The sequence below is a fragment of the Bactrocera latifrons genome, unplaced genomic scaffold, assembly GCF_001853355.1.
Source record: "Bactrocera latifrons isolate USDA-ARS-PBARC rearing strain unplaced genomic scaffold, ASM185335v1 scaffold_228, whole genome shotgun sequence".
Classification (NCBI taxonomy): domain Eukaryota; kingdom Metazoa; phylum Arthropoda; class Insecta; order Diptera; family Tephritidae; genus Bactrocera; species Bactrocera latifrons.
Window position 1 is genome coordinate 284444 of NW_017535830.1, and position 12376 is coordinate 296819.

Consider the following 12376-nt stretch of genomic DNA (forward strand, 5'->3'; position numbering starts at 1 on the left):
ATGGCTTCTCTATAACRCCAGACATAAGCTGGAACATCCCCCACAATCTCCCGATCTTAATGTTATCGAACATTTGTGGGATATTTTGAAGCGGAATCTGAAAAAACGGCAAATATCATCCATTGCAGGTCTAAAGGTAGCATTAATGGAGGAATGGAGTAAAGTTACTCCCGATATTACAAAAAAATTGGCATTATCCATGCCCTCTCGTCTGGCAGACGTAATAAAAGCCAAAGGAGGTCATACCGACTACTAATTTATTTATATATTTTTTAAATAAATATGCGTATGTAAACTTATGTAAAAGTTCGGAACCTGAAAAAGTGAAATGTTTTGTGTTATTAAATATAAATTTATTAAATTGAACTATTTTTAAAATTCCTTTTTAATATTTCATACTTTGAAATAAAATAAAACCAAAACAATTATTATATGCGCGTTTTTCCTTATCAAATTGAAAATTTTAGTACCGTATGTAAACTTTTGTAAGACTGTGTATTTTGGCAGTGACTCCCCTACAACAGTATAATCAATTCTTTTTTTGCTCTGTATTCGATATTCGGTTTCCACGAAAGCTTCTTATCCAGGATAAGCCCTAGATATTTCACTGTATTCTAGTAGATAAAAACATCTTGGTTTTATTTATCAACACAAATAAAACCAAGGTAAGGCCTCTTCCGACTGTCCAATTTGTTACGACGCTGAGATACCCATGGGTCAACTCGAACATGGTACTCAGGAACTTTTCTTTAACCAACAGTGCTACATAATCTGTATAGGCAATCATACAGCAGCCACAATCCTCAAGCAGGCGGTTAACAACCAGAATCCATAGAATGGAAGAGAGAACTTCATCTTGTTGGTTTCTTCAAAGTATTTATTAAGAAGTAGTTGAGGCTGATGGACTTGAAATCCGTGATGTAGATTTCCGCAACGTATATAGGCGCTACCTGCGTCACTTACTGGTGGCTTTCCAACAGCTTTCTCAAACCTACAGCTCGTAATCTGAGACGGGCTTATCTCGGTTTTAATGGGGGCGGTTGCTACATTGTCTGATGAGTGTCACTCCATCAAAATACGGTGTCGGAATAACACAGCCAAAAACTCAGGATCCTATAGAGCTGATCATACTAATAATTCAGTTCCAACACTAAAGTAATCCAGGTGTTGAAAGGCTGTGAAGGCCGGATGTCATTTAGCGTACGCCGGCAACCAGCACTACATCCTACAATTGATCCTTACTGTATACCACTATCTGTTAGTATTTCTGCGCGCCATTTCTATTAATGAAATGCGGCATCTAAATTTGCCGGAAGAAATCACGATGAGAGTATTTTTAAGAATATATTACACCCCGAATCTCTATTTGATATTATCAGTTCACTTACTAAGTCTAGTACTTTTCCGATTTATGTTTTCCTATAAAACGTTCACATCCTTTATCAGTTGCCTTACTTGTGAACCTACAAATAATCCCGATTTAAACCTTACCATGCTGAGTTTGGGGAATTTTTCTTTCAGATATACAAATCCATTGCTATATCTAGGCGTGACTTAAAAAAAAAATGTATCACTCCCAGCTGGATAGTTGGGTTATGCTACTGTGTTGATACTGGGTAATGTGTTTGGACTTGCTTGTAATGCCTTGCTCATCCTCTTGCAACAGGTATTTTCGATAAAAAATTCTAGGTTATAATCCAATTTCAATCATTTCATACTTGCAAACGAAAATTTACCCCAAAGCAATCTCTATTATACTATTATATTATTTACTATTATATATTATACTAATATAACAAGAATTGTATTACAAGCATAAATATGTAGAATTTTTTCCGAAAATTGTGAAATGTATCAGTGTGTCACGTGATTTTAAGGTCTAATTGCCATTTTGATAACTTAAAGAAGAATTCTCATATTTTTCAACTAAACAAGATTGGAATATCTCCAACACAAAATCCTGGTTCAGGTAGCACTATATACTATTAAAATTCCTTTTAACCTGCCAATCTCAAAACCAAGGCCTTCTTGCAAAAATTTTACCTATAAAGCATCATACTATAAATATTCTTAAAATTAATTAAAATATTTATGTGCACAATGTATCCGTAAATGTGTAAAGGAATTTATAACACTTGTATTACAGAAAATCGTTACCAATATTAGTCTTATTCCTGGTATTCTATAGCGCCAATTAAAAATCTGCAGACTCAGAACTGAAATCAGCACTCTGCTTGGAATTGGAAAAATTAAAATTTGTCTTTCTGTGCCATATTACAATTTCTTTCGCTGATTGCTTTTTATTGTTGTTGAAAAATTGAATTGAAACATATTTGGTATGTAAATAAACTAAAAAAAAAATATGGCTTCTTCAGCAACATCAGAATTGCAACGCCAGTGATAAAAAGTACAGCTTGAGCGTAGCTGCTGATCCAGCCTCCAGTAGCGGCGAAGCCAAGATCTAGGTTGGTTTACAAATCCCTCTCACTGTAGTAGAGTGCTGTGCAAATGTATAGCTTATAGTATAGGAAATGTACTACGAAATGCAGGTCACTCATACGACATGTCTCACACAAAATCAAATAGCAAACATGCTTGTAAGGCAGCGGATGAAGCACAGACGAAAACGAAGAAAACGCAGTACTTTCTTAAGATTCACAGAAAAAATAGTGGGTTTTTAAAAATTAGGTTCGAAAACGCCAAGTGTACTGCAATGGCATGCTTTGAGTATCGAGCCTAACGCAATTTTGGTAAATGTAATATACCTGCAATACAAGTGACTGAATCTCATTAAGGCCTTCTAAACTTCGAACCATGAGTTGCGGTTGAGCGACGGCTGAGAGTCAACAATAGCTTTGAAGCGTGATGAGTTTATAAAATATGGAAAATTTAGGCAATTTGAACTGGCATGCTACCGGGTTAGTTGTGAACATTTGATATTGAACATACATATTTGAGTAACACTCTATATTTAAATTTAGAGCTCGGTATTGTACACATTTTTAGCTCTGATTTTAGCAGCTCTTTTACAGCTAGCTCACATCAAAGGTCAGTTATGTCAAACACAAGTCCTTCTTCGATATAAATCGTGCCCTACTTTGGTCAGCAAGTCTCTCTGCTTTAGGAATTTTTTCATATTGCGCCACAGAGATTTCATATGTTCCAGTTGCTTAGAAGCATTACTTAGAAATAAATAAATTTTGAATTTTTTGATACAATAAATATATATCTAGAAATAAAGCTTTCATTTTTAACGAAATATAATCATTTATATCTGCTTTTCGATCACTTTATTTTTGAGTCATAATGTTCCGTGTATTACAGGTAAGTTTGTATCTGCAACAAAATCAATACATTATTTCAATTTAATTATTCAGCGTAGCGTTCTTGCCGCTGTGATGTACATTCTCTACACTCCTGATCTCCCAGTGATCAATTCAGATTTTAAAAATATGCCAATCTATGCGGATGACACGGCTCAGCTGGCGTCGAGTGGCAACTCTACTGCCATACCCACAACACACAACGCTATAGAGCAAGCTGTAGAAGGCAACACTCAACCCGATTTGGTCGCATGAGATTAAAACCGGGAGCAGCTGGACTGAAATTTTAAGATTATTTAAGCCTTTTTAGAGCTCTTTGCAAAATAATAGGTGCTCCTGTCTACGTGAGAAAAAAAATCATCGTCCAAATCTAGTTCCACTGTAAAGGAATTGAATAGTCGTTACATCTATCGATTAGTGATTCATGATGATACACTAGAATTTAAATGCTGAATTACAATCAGCAACATTAAGGCGAAAAAGATATCACCCACTAATATACTTATTGAATAGATATTACATTTAAAAAAAAAAATTTTTAGACCCGCATTAGTATTAAAATATCATTATTGCAACTAAATAATATTTGTTTGTCATAGTCTTTATGGTAAGATAAATTTAAAAAAAGTTCACTTTATAACAAGTAAAGAGTGGCTAAGCTCGGTTGTAACCGAATATTTTATACTCTCGTTAGGTAAAGATGTATGGTATATGGAATTTCGCAAATATTTTAATTAAAATAAATACTTCCTGCATCCATTATTTAAAATCACAAGCTAGAGAAACACTTTTATTAGAGAAATATTCTTTATAAACATTATTAAGATTCCTTATACATTAACCGGTTAATGCGATACAAAGTAGAATAGAATTCAAAATTCTGTCTATTAGGTTTATATATATTAGGTATAAAGGACTAAGAAAAGTATTGGATCCAATTTTTCCTATTTTTAGTGCAAAAAATGCTGTCATCACAAACAAATTCTTCACGAATTTCAACATTAAAACCGATATGATCACGCTTTTATCAACTTATAATCAGCATAATCGATCTACTAAGAGTACTATTCACAACATCATCACCCATCTTCAGACTCAGAATCATTATATGATAATATTTGAACAAATATGTAGACCACGTCCAATACGCAGTGTAAAAACTAAATCACCCGTAATCGACAGCCGAGTATTACTTACAAAGAATTGAAACTTCTGTTTATAAACTATGCGTTTGGTGTGTGGTTGTGTATGCGTTCACGACAATACGATAGCAGCTGAGGGCTGCGAAATAAAGTCAAATCACCTACTTGCCACACTTGACACACATACACATATAAATATATATTTATATAAATAATTCGGAAAAATAAAATATTTTTAAATATAAAACAAACAGACTTATGATATACATTTTTTTAATATGAGATTATACTTAAAAAAATAATCCTCTTAGTAATTCCAGATTTAGAAAGATCAGTCTGTACGATCAGCTATGCGAACGTAAGATCTTCAATAAAATATATTACCAAGGACGGATCTATTTCTTTTCACTAAAAAATATCCATCACTTTTTATTGTCTCCTCTTCATATTTCTTGAGGGTTCGATGAGCGGTCTATTTCAGGATTTTTTGCTTTTAATAAGTCAGACAAACTTTGCTAACTTGAGGGAATGTGTGTTTTTCTTTTATGTTACGGCATACTGTCACTTACGTACAGAGTTCGTTGGGATTTACGTGAGTACCTGCCTGCGAAGGCCTAACCTCACGGTGCTTTCTATTTCTTGAAGCACGTAGACCAATACAATGCGTTGATCAGCGCCCCAAAGCATTCAGCACTCATACCTTGGTTCCAATTGGTGCGGGTGGATAGGGCCGCACCCAGACTCATACCTTGGTTGCTAAAACCTCTGTCGTCTGGGTCCGGCACCCGGCCGGCATGCAACTCCACATTGGACAAAATGCCCTGCTTGCATTCAGGATCAAACCACAGTCACCACGAATCTACACAAAGGACAAACCCAATGAACAGATTTTAGTTACCTCCAAGGGCTAACTGCTCCCCGTGGTACCAGGTTATAGTCTCTAGTGAGACCTTTTGCTTTTGCTACAACCAGTTGAGTCCCCAAAAACCAAACATACCATATATATTTTAAATTTGGTGTCCATGGCGTATACGTAACCTTACTACTATGTGTTGTTTTGCTTGATCATGCATGCGCCGTGTATTCCGCTGTTTAGTGGATAATGCTAATCTTGTATTCATACATTTAAATTTGCATACATACGCATTCATGTAGGTGTGTGAGCGTTTGTTTTATTGATAATATGTTACATCCTTTTTGCCGAAAACGCTTTCCCTTTTTATACACTTACAAACATGCACATATACATAAATGCACGTTTCTGTATCGTTGAGGATATTTGTTATTCCATATAATTGTGTCTTTTTCTCAAAATGGTAAATGTGCCGCATTTATTTTGTTTCCTTTTTGTTCCCTACATACATATGCGCTTTAAGTGTGACAGTTGTTTGACCGCAATGTTATGATTCCAAATGTTTGCGGTTGGCCAATTGATTTGCCTCAATTAATCCTAATGCAGCAATCATTGAAAATATCCATTTATACCCAGCACTGAGCTAAATTAGTTGGAAGCTTAGAGGAAACGGAACTCAACTAGCTAATCGACTAACTTTCTTCTATGCAAGTCACGCGAGGTAAATTGTAACAATTTGTTCAAAAATAGTCAAGTAGCTAATAAAAAAATTACTAAATCAATGTTCATTTATATTATTATATTATTAGATTATTGTAAATAAAGTTTTACGTTCAAAATAAATTCATAAAATAATTACGAAAGAAATTAATTTGAAAGTCTAATATTGTTGGTAGTAATTCATTTACAAACCGCTTAGTCTTGTTGAAAACTCTTATACTTCGGACGAGCTCTACTAACTGTAATGATATACATGTATGCGCATATATTATGAGCTATCAGTGAAAAAAATTAAGCGCAACGTGCTGTTGATTCCGTTGCTTGCTTCCGTTACTTACATTCGCTGGCCTCAGGCAGCTTTATTGGCAGCCGATATTTTGTCTGAATATAGTGCTTTCACAGCGATGAAATAATAATATTTACAAGTACCCATATAGTAAAATAAAATATATAAAAATTAGTAAGCATAATCTGACAGCCAATTTGTGTTGTGGTTCTTATTGTGTTCATTGCCGCTAAATTTTATGTAATATTTTAGCATAGCGAAATTGGCAAGCTTCTTACCCAGAAAATCAATTACTTAGGAAAGCACTTCAAGTTCGCGAAAAGCGAATAGTACTTAAGAGACCCTGTTGGAAATGCAGGACCTTGATTTCCCTTGGCGTCTTCGAACCGGAAGCCTACTATGAAGTCACAAATATGCAGTGCTGTCTGCAAGAAACATTATTTAACAAGAACCAATTATAGACTTTAAAACATATTTATAGCTTACAATAAGGCTATTCCTTTTAGAAAATATGTACCCCTTTAATATCAGGAAACCTGGTAGATTTATGAAGGTAAACTTATTAGACAAGAATAACAACTACCCATTCAAGTTGTAAGAAAACATTACCTCTTTTTCTATGGGTTACGGTTACAGCTGTAAGACATTTTGTGCGAAGCTCAATCACTGTTAATTTAGACATGCTTCTGCATGAAGGCTGTTTCTATGAAGAGTAGAACCTCTTTGGTTTATCACTACGCAATTCAGGTAATAACAATTGGAAGCCTCGGCGATTGTAATAATAATGATATTATTATTTGTATATAAAAGAGGAAGTTAGTGAAGGATAACATCAACTGTCAAACATTTATTTATGTGTCTTATTTCTTCAATATTAAACAGAAGAGTGGGGGAATTTTGCATCTAAAGAGTGTGCCAGCTTTTTACAAGACAACAAAAATTAACCACAATAACAAAGACTAAAATCGAGTAGAAAAATAAATTATCGAGTGAAGAGTTTCGGAATTTTTTCTCTTTTGTCTCTCAACCCAAAACTACCGCCAGTTTTCTTGGAATTCTGCAAGTATTTAAATTTGCTGTCCGGAGAGCGGCAATCTTACTGAAAATTTTTGAATAAATAAAAGAGAAATAAAAGTGGAACGTGCATTTCTTAACGGCGGTTTGAAATATGGCAAGCAAGTAAAAGCCGACAGCCAAAAGTCTCGCGGCTGACAAGCTGAACTTTCGCTTGAGAGTTCGTGTCTCGCAATGGGTGGCAAAAATATGCCAAAAATTTTAATAAAACAATTGATGAAATTATTATACTTTGGGACAAACATTACGAATACCGCTTGACGCGCCATGAATAACTTTTCATCTGTAACCTATGGCAACATATTCAATTTGGATTCAATTTTTTTCTCTTTACTTGTAGTATTTGCTGTTTTATTTATTTTTTCTTTGTGTCACAACAACACTGCGCAATGTGATTGTGTTCCTTGTCGAGGATAATAAACGTTTAGCGAGAAAGAATCATATTCAATAAGAGCAACATTAGTCGAAGGGAAATAGAGAACTTGTGTACATTTAATTTTGTGTGTGTTTATTTCAAGGCATTTGAATTTGTTTCAAAACGAGAAAACACGTTAACCTCGGCTGCACAAATTACAACTTTTGCATCGTGCAAATCACTTTTGACACATTCGCTCAACCAAGGCAGAACGTAAATCTCTACCAAAGTACGCAGGTTTTTGGTTAAGGTTTTCTTCATTTAAAAGTAATGAAAAAAAAATTCGCCACAATACTGCTTTTTCAAGCACAAAACTCCGCATATTTGATGAAAAATATAATAACAAACATGAGAGGCAAAACATAAAATCTTAGGTTCCTCTTACCGCGGCAGATAGCAGTATGCTGTGGCAAGCGATTGACGATTTTTGACAAACACGTCAATGGGGATTACTTTACGCAGCAGCAGACTTGAAATAAAATGCTTTGACAAGTACTTGAATGTCCTTAAATTCATCATTTCATGAAAATGCCTTCATATGAAAATCTCAGTGCTCATAACGACCCGTGCGTATTCGAATATACCCACTTGAATGGTTATAAAACGGCCCACGTGATTTGCTGCGATGATAAAATCCGCTTCAATGGAGCACATCAAATCAATTTGTGAGCCGTACTTGAAGTTCGGCCATTTGTATGTAAAATTTAAGAAAGATGTTGTGCTGTAAATACAAAGGCACTCACACATACGCGTAAAAAATTAACAAAGAAAAGAATAGAAAAGCAGAAAAGATGGGAAAAAGCAGCAAACAAGTAGCACGTGAGAGCTCAATAAGTCAAGTGGTTGGGAATTGCCCAACCACGTAAGGCCAACAGGAAGCGAAGTTGACTGGGCGGAAGACAGCCGCATTTATTGAGAGACTTGAGACTATTGACATTTTGTCAGTGAAACGCATGTTTGACCCCTTTAGGATACCCGCAGCGCATGATCGTTTAATTAAAAATTTTCCTTTAATAAACAGTGCGGACGGGGGTGATAAGTCGTGGTAGTAAGTGTTTTTTTTTTTTTTGGTTTTTTTGTTTAAAAATCATGGGTGAAAACATGTACTACAAAGCCGCTTTGTAGCCCGGTGAACAAAAAACGTGAATTCTATTATCATTCAAAGCTGTATCAAAAAGATTGCAGGCATTGTCGGAGGAGCAAGTAAACGTGTTCAGGCGGGCCAACATGTTTCATATATTTTCTGCAGACACGACCACTGTGCAATACCTGTACAGTCATATTTATTGTTTTCCAGATTATTTCACACACTGTTTCATTGCTTATATCTAAACATATCAATATGTCTTTTTAGTTTCGTTGCCATGGCGTATACGTAACCTAACTAATGTGCATGACATCGCATGTCACGTATACGCCGCGTGTGCCGCTGCGCAGTGAATTATGCAAATGTTGTATGAATACATCCAAATTTGCATAAATAACTATGTATGTGGGCGTTTTATTGATGAAATTATGCTTGCCTGTGGAGAGCTTTGCGCCTAATGAAGTGTTGGAAATTTTGCAATGCTGACCCCTTTATCTTTTATACATATACATTAAAGCGAGTCGATTTACAGGGCGTCAAAAAAATTAAGTACAACATGTACGCATCATTCTGAACAACTTTGCTCAAGAGACTATGGTCAAAAACGACTTTCCAGACGGTTTATAAGGAATCATAAAAAATTGTGCCACAGACTTTGAGATATTCGAATGAAATTGAATACAAAGCCGCACTACGATATTTTATTAATCATTTGGCGGAATCGGCCAGATCTGACAACTAAATCACATCTATATAACTGATCATACATATTTCTTAAACTAGGTCATAAAAATCGCCACCGCGCTCTAAAAATAAGTTTAAAATTGCGTCATTAGGTCAGCTTTTACTTTCGATGACCCACAAAGGTCAATAAAAACCACCAAGTATGCTTAATAATATTACAACTTTCTGTGCAATAAACAAACAAGATAAAAATTGCATCGAAGTTTTGCAGTTGGCTCATTTTTGCCCTTTAAAAATAGTTGCTGGGGAGCTGTTAGTCGTCCTCGACCTGGCGCGATCTTTGTCTTGTTGTATGAAGCACCAAACCGTCAATTGCATACTTCCACTTCAATAAGCCGCAGTCCGTTAGATAACTCAACAAACCCAGCTGAGCTGAACTGAGCTGCACTGAACTTAGCAGAGCTGAACCGCATGTGAGCGTCTTATGCAAATGCTCGGCACATGAGCACATTTTCGTGCAGTCAACAGCCATTTACGGGTGTAGGGCATGCTCTTGAGCATGTTGATGCTTTGTGCTTGTGTCTTGAGTGTGCATGTTCATATGATTTGGGCTACTTCTTATCGTTGCCACTGTGCTGCATTGGTGGTTGCACAAGGCAGCCCATTTGCCAAAGCGAAGCTTCATTTCACCTTACTCTACGTGTTTGCCGACATTTAATTTCCTTCCATCAGATTCCATGTCATCTGCGGCGTTTTTTACTTCGTGTGTATGTACATATGTGTATTTGAGTTTGCAGTTATGTCCGTTGTTCATCAAACAGCGTGAAGTTTTTCATAAAATATATTAAATTTTCCACACAACGCAGTTTAAGATATGTATAAACGAACTACGAAGAAAACACTAAAATAGTACTTATGTAGATACATGCATACATACATATATACATATCAGAAAGCTTATAGTTTTGTAGTAAAATTAATGCTATACAACCTCACTTCAATCAAATTTCTAAATTCTGCTCATAACTTTACTTAATTTTTGAAAATGTCAGATTTCTCTTCCATTTTTAATTGTTAATCTAAATTATTTGGCCTATCTACCATACACAACGGGCCAGTGCTCCTCTCTCCTCGTAAGTTCTATTACTGAATAGCTGGGCGCCGCAGAACTTAGCCAGCGCTAGTCTACAAAATATTGATCGCAAGAAAGCAAGTAATCTCTTTTCCATTAGTAAAGTTAACCTCTTCCAAGTTGCTGTGTGGAAATACGAGGTGGAATCATATCTTCATTTCTTCCTTGCTTGACTCGTGATAGCGAGATTGCGACTCAAACACTTGGGAGCTCATTCTTAGATATCCCAACGAACCGGTGGTAAGGGAAATTAAACGCTTGGCCACAAGGCATTTTTGCTTATTGAAAGGTTCCAACTACAGAAGTTTTATTTTTATGGCTTCACCATGGCTAAGGATTTTATTTAATAGTTAAATTGCGAATTCTGCCTTAGCCATCAAACCTAACCTAACCTAACCATCCACATTTTTGTATTTGAAAATCCAACGGTCTTGGAAAGTTCCGCCAATACACGATTGTCTTTATAACTATTATAACCGAGGCTCAAGATTATGTCTAGGAAGTTCGAAGAACAACATCAAGCGTATATGTGCCCCATACCACTGCGCGATAGGCCGTGGTCTCAGAGCTTTTCCAACATCACCAATTGAAATTATTCTTGTGGAGTCAGGTCTACCAAGTGTACAAAATAGGATTGAAGACGCAACCCACCGACTGCTATCAAAAGCGGTTGAAAGCACAAACTCATCGCTGACCAAGGCCTTTGCTACTTCGCTGAGGCATACCAGGCTACCAAGATTTCTTTCAGCAATAACAAAATGCGTTATCTTTGCAAAAAAAAATGCTCTTCCACTGTCTGTGGGGAATAAAGCAAAGCCCCTTCATCCTCATTGGCTAATCCCGTGAATCACTCCCCAACAAACTATCCAAGCTGCCCAAACAGAACACACCAAACGATGTGTTCAAAAAAACGTTTTTTGAAATGGAGCATGAATACGAAAAAAATTGCTGGAAGTTGATCTTCACAGACGGATCTAAGTCATCCGAATACACCTCCTTTTCCGTGGTCACGAACACAGGTAATACAATCTGCAACTGGCTTCTTCCTCATATGTGTTCGGTTTTCTCAGCAGAGGCACCTGCCATATTGAAGGCAGTTTGAAGGCGATAATAAGCAAAATCAGAGACGCCGTGATCAGCACTCCGCGAAAAATCAAAATAATGTGGATTCCGGGCCACGTGGGAATACCCGGCAATCACCACGCTGACGCCGCTGCCAAAAGTGTCAAAAACATACCGGCTCTTACTTACAACTATCTTTCGAAACAAGACATACGCAACTTCATCAAACAAAAAAGGCTCGAAGAAAACTTAAATGCTTGGAAACTACACATCCATAGTTACGCCATCATCAACCCAGATAGAATACGAACCTTGTATGGGCCCACTACGAAAATTAACGCCATCAAAGCATACACTCGCCTCAGGATCGGACACACCATCCKAACTCACTCGAATATACTTATGGGAAAATCCCGTTCCAATTGCCCTTTTTGTGACAACTCCGTATCAATTCAACACATACTAGCAGACTGCCCAGTGATCCRCWYAACAACACACTACTCTGACAACATTGACTTAGCACAAGCATTAAAAAATCCCTCAGATAAAAGATAGAAATTTACTAAAATACATCTAACACACTAACAACTAACTAACA